Source organism: Panicum virgatum, chromosome 1N (assembly GCF_016808335.1).
Source record: "Panicum virgatum strain AP13 chromosome 1N, P.virgatum_v5, whole genome shotgun sequence".
NCBI lineage: Eukaryota > Viridiplantae > Streptophyta > Magnoliopsida > Poales > Poaceae > Panicum > Panicum virgatum.
The window spans coordinates 57,999,282-58,004,966 of NC_053145.1; the positions used below are offsets into that span (position 1 = coordinate 57,999,282).

At 42.8% G+C, this 5,685-nt stretch overlaps 1 long non-coding RNA gene across 1 annotated transcript; it reads right to left on the bottom strand.

The window, feature by feature from the left end:
* Positions 1 to 3,856: 3,856 nt before the first annotated feature.
* Positions 3,857 to 4,452, bottom strand: LOC120654222. Its single transcript, XR_005667029.1, has 2 exons — positions 4,305 to 4,452; positions 3,857 to 4,194 (listed from the first exon to the last, which is right to left on the bottom strand). It is a non-coding gene; the product is annotated as an uncharacterized LOC120654222 (long non-coding RNA).
* Between the last annotated feature and the right edge of the window lie 1,233 nt (positions 4,453 to 5,685).

Here is a 5,685-nt window from a genome sequence, read left to right on the forward strand (position 1 = left end):
CTCGTGATGCAGATTGTTTTATAGTAGTAATTCTTCAGCAAGGATATATAAATGCTTTGGCCTCCCAAATTTTTTTGTGTACTCTGATCAAATACAGTGACAAGCACATCTCCGATTCGTTTATCCTCACATGTCTCGAACTGAAGAAACAGAGCAAGCTGTTACATTCCTGAGCAGCAGTTTGACAGTTTCCGTGTACAAACGGCATCTTTCACTCAGTTGGCAGCCCTCAATGTTAGTTAATGAATCTAACAAAACTTAGCACTGACTTAACCAGGATCACTAATCCAAAGGAGATCATCTCTAGTACATTAACTAATGCGGAATAGATTAGATTTAGTCTTATACCAGCAGTGGTGGTGTCCATGGCAGTGCTGGAGGTTGGTGTAGACGTGACGACGTCGACGGTGTTGACGGCGTCGGGGATGAAGCGCAGACGCTCCTTGAGGGATTTCTCGGGGTAGCGGCGTCCTTCAGGGCGCCAGCGGCACTGCCCTGGACGTGGTGCTCGTGCTTCCGAGCCTTCCAGCGTGCTTAGCGATCAGTTAGGGTGGATGGCGTGAGAATCACGAGAGTTTTTGGGATGATCAAACCCCATGGGATTGACCCTCTATTTATAGTCACGCTGTAGGCCCGGGGCCGAGCCCAATGGGCTTAGGGTTTTGCCTCCCGATCACGGCAGAACTGGACACGGGATTTGTTTCCCGAGTCCGAGATTTAGGGAATAGATATCCCCTCTGATTTGCGTTGAATAAGGGTTGACCGAGGTCAAACTAACAAATCCAACATTTTCCCCCATGACCGAAGGTCAACAACTTAAACTTAAACTAATGACTATTCGGTCACTGACTTAATTTAAACTAAACTAACATTCCTCAGTAAGTCAGTAAGTATCAGACCAATGCGTCATCAGCAGCACAACGGCATACTGGGACAACATTACCCATAGTCTCTCCGAGAAACCTTGTCAGAACTCTTATTCTTAATTGGGGAAATTTAATGGCCCTGAACCAGGACTTGATCCAGGCTACCCACCAGACCCATGCCTAGGACATGCTTCTGAAAAAGGATTGGTGGTAGGCCTTTTGTGAGCGGATCCGCAATATTTTCTTTAGTACTTATATGCTGAATCTTAAGTGTGTTGTCCCTGTTTCTATCTTTCACGACACGATACTTAAGATCTATGTGCTTAGAAGCACCACTTAGTTTATCGTTTGCGCAAAAGAAAACTGCAGACTGATTGTCGCTGTACATTGTGATAGGTCTCGAGATGCTATCAACAAGTCTCAATGCCGTTATAAAGTTCTTAAGCCACACTGCCTGTCCCGTGGCATCATAACATGACACAAATTCAGCTTGCATCGTAGATGCAGCCGTTACACCTTGCTTACCGCTTCTCCATGATATCGCTCCCCTTGCTAGTGTATAAATATAACCGGAAGTAGACTTCCTGTCATCTTCATCACCAGCAAAGTCAGCGTCAGTGTAACATTCAACCTCAAGGTTATCAGTTCCCTTATATGTTAACATGTAATGTTTTGTGCCTTGGCAATATCTTAATGCCTTCTTAACACCTACCCAGTGAGCCCATCCTGGATTAGACTGATATCTGCTTAGTACTCCGGCTGTAAAAGCCAAGTCTGGACGCGTACAGACTTGCGCATACATCAAGCTTCCAACAGCTGATGCATATGGAATATTACTCATCTTACTTCTTTCAAAATCATTCCTAGGGCACTGACTTCCATTTAGCTTATCGCCCTTCTGCAACGGTACAGGTGACGTGTTGCACTTATCAAGATTATATATTTTAAGCATTTTCTCAATATAAGCTTTCTGAGATAACCCTAGTACGCCTTGGGCTCTGTCTCGGTGTATCTCAATGCCAAGTACATACGAGGCTTCACCAAGATCCTTCATATCAAAATGAGATGAGAGGAAATTCTTAGTCTCATGCAACATGTTCTTATCATTGCAGGCTAATAGTATGTCATCCACATACAATACTAGAATTATTAGTTTTCCACCCTTGGCTTTAATGTAGATGCATCTATCTGCATCATTTTCCACAAATCCGAATTTCTTGATAACTTCATCAAATTTGAGGTTCCACTGTCTGGACGCTTGCTTAAGTCCATAAATGGATTTCATTAATCTGCATCCCATGTGTTCTTTACCTTTAATGGCAAAACCTTCCGGTTGCGCCATATAAATTGTCTCATCTAAGTCTCCATTTAGGAACGCAGTCTTAACATCCATCTGATATAACTCCATATCAAAATGGGCTACGAGTGCCATGACAACTCTGAATGAATCTTTGGTAGACACAGGAGAGAAGGTTTCATTATAATCAATCCCTTCCTTCTGTGTGAACCCTTTAGCTACGAGTCTTGCCTTGAATCTTTCGATTTTCCCTTTGGAATCACATTTGGTTTTGTAGACCCACTTACAGCCTACTGTTTTGATTCCATCAGGAATTTCTATTAAATCCCAGACCTGATTAGAACTCATAGACTTTAGTTCCTCTTCCATGGCTTCAATCCATTTAGTGGAATTCTCACTTTCAACTGCCTCTCTGAATGTGGCAGGATCATTAATCTTCCCAACATCATACAAATCCTCACTTAAATATGTCTCATAACAGTCAAGAAGAGCTGGTTTCCTTGGCCGAGTTGACCTTCTTAATGGTTGTTGTTCAACTGGCTGAGGAACGGGTTGAGGCTGCACTACTGGTGCGACTGGCGCCTGTGCCTCTGGAGGTGGCGCCTGTGCCTCTGGAGGAGGTGGCGCCTGCTCCCCCGTTGCTGTCACTGTGCTACTCATTTAAGGAATAACTGGTGGTACAAACTGATATACCATCGTAGGCTCTGGAACTATTGGATTGGGAAGCTCAATCTATAGTTCTTCGAGACTGATATCCCTCTTTGGAAATTCTTCATTAATTCCCAAATCTTCTAAGAATTCAGCCTGTCTGGTCTCAATGAACTTAGTGGAACGACCAGGACAGTAGAATCGATACCCTTTAGACTTATCAGGATAACCAATAAAGTGACAGCTCACAGTCTTAGAATCTAATTTCTTATGATGTGGATCAAATAGCTTAGCCTCAGCAGGACAGCCCCATACTTTTAAATAATTTAGAGACGGTTTCCTCCCAGTCCATAATTCAAATGGCGTCTTGGGAACTGACTTAGATGGAACCCGGTTAAGTATATAAGCTACTGTTTTTAATGCTTCCATCCACAGCTCCACAGGCAAGCTAGAATAACTGAGCATGCTCCATACCATATCCATTAGCGTACGGTTGCGACGTTCAGCAACTCCATTTTGCTGTGGTTCTCCCGGCATGGAGTATTGTGCTCTTATGCCGTTTTCTTCTAAGTACTTGGCGAATGGTCCCTTAATCTGACCATATTGTCCAAGTTTACCATAATATTCTCCACCCCTATCTGATCTTACAATTTTAATGGAAGTGTTGTGCTGTTTCTCAACTTCTTGTTTATAGACTTTAAAAATTTCTAGCACATCTGAACGCTTACGAATGGGGTAGATATGTCCATAGCGAGAATAATCATCAGTAAACGTTATAAAAGAATCATAGCCATCTACTGATGTCACTGAGAGCGGACCACAGATATTTGTGTGAATTAATTCTAACACGCCCGAACTTCTAGTAGCGCCTTTCTTAATAGTCTTAGCGTATTTTCCCTTAATGCAGTCAATGCAGCGGTCTGAATCGGAGAAGTCTAACTTATCAAGTATTTCATCTTTAATGAGACGTTCCATTCTCCCCCTCGAAATGTGGCCTAAACGACAATGCCACAATTTTGAAGATGTCTCATTAAATCGCTTACGCTTATTCGAAACATTACTGACATTCATTACAGAATCATCATCAAGAGAGAGCATATAAAGTTTGCCTTGCCTGACAGCAAGACCCACATTTATTGAATTAAACTTTATCACACACTGATTGTTTCCAAACTCACAAATATGACCCGAATCATCTAATGCTGAAACAGAAATTAAGTTTCTCTTTAAACTAGGAGCATAAAGGACATCATCTAAATTAAGCTGGAAGCCGCCCGGCAACTCTAAGTGGAAGCTTCCAACACCTTCAACTTCAACTGGAGTCCCATCAGCCACTCTTAGACTTCGCTCCCCCTTTCTTATAGTTCGGATCGTACGGAATACCTGTAATGAATTAGAGATGTGCACAGTAGCACCTGAGTCAATCCACCAAGTATTAGGGGAAAAATCCGCTAAAAATAACTCATCAATGAACGAAACAACATCACACTTACCTTGTTCTTTCAGCCATTCCTTGAAACCAGGACAGGCTTTCTGAAGATGCTTGGGCGAGTCACAGAAAGAGCACAACATCTTGCCGCCCTTGGTCTGATGGCGCTTGAACTTGTTGTTGTTGTTCTTGGGCCCGAAGTTCTTGTTCCCAGTCTTCTTATACTTCCTTTGGCCTTGCTTGCTGTTACCTGACTCATGTTGATTCTTAGGAGTGCATGAAATGCTGAGGTTGCCAACCATATTCACAACATCCTTCATCTTTTCAGTCTTAAGCCTTTCTTCTTCTTCAACACAGTAGCTGATCAACTCACTGATAGACCAAACAGTCTTGTTGGTGTTGTAATTAATCTTAAAGGCAGCATACTGTTGAGGCAGTGATGTCATGATGAAATGCACAAGAAAGCCCTCAGAGATCTCCATCTGCATTTCCTTAAGCCTGTTAGCCATGTCGCACATATTGAGGATGTGCTCCCTTATGCCAGACTGACCATTATACTGAGAACCCACCAACTTCATGATGAGTGTACTAGCATAAGTCTTAGATGAGCTCTTAAAATTCTCCTCAATTTTGGCCAGGTACTCCTTAGCATTCAGACCAATGCCCTGAGCATTCTTAGTGGGTATGGCACCCTTGATGCCAGCACTGATGGTCTGCATCATAACCATGAGAGCCATGCGATCAGATCTGTCCCACTTCTCATTTGGAGCTGTACTAGCCCCAGCAGCAGGCGCAGCAGGCTTATCCTCCCTCAGAGCAACATCAAGATCATTCCAAGCCAAGCATGTGATGACCTTGCCCTTCCACTCATGAAAGTTTGCACCGTTGAGCGGCTCAATGTTATTCAGATAGGAGGCCACAGCATTGACATTAGTAGTTGAAAATAAGATCAATTAAACTTAACTTAGTAAGCATATACAATGAAATGCAAATAAAAGCACGACAGTAACCCTACGTTGGTCTGATTAAAAGCATGCAATTAAATTTCAAAATGCATCACCGTTGGGGAAAGCAATCGAAATTAATCTTAATACTCATGATTAAAACAACGTTGGTCAGAAATAATCACAAGTTTACTCTAAACAAACTTCTCGTTGGTTCCATTTATTTAGAGGCATCTCAAAGTATAGTGGTGGATTTAAAATACAACACCAACTACTTAAATTTACTCATGTGATAGCTAAACTGAAAATGATGCAGAAATTAAAACTGAGCTTAATACTGAAAATGAACTAAAAACTGAACAAAAGGAAAAACTTAAATCGGCCCGAAACTCAAATTGACCCAGCGCAGCCCGCTAACGCGCAGCGCCCTTCCCCTCATGCGCGGCCCATCTCTGCGCACAGGGGCGGCTCATGCGCGCGGCTCGGCTGGCTCCCGCGCGG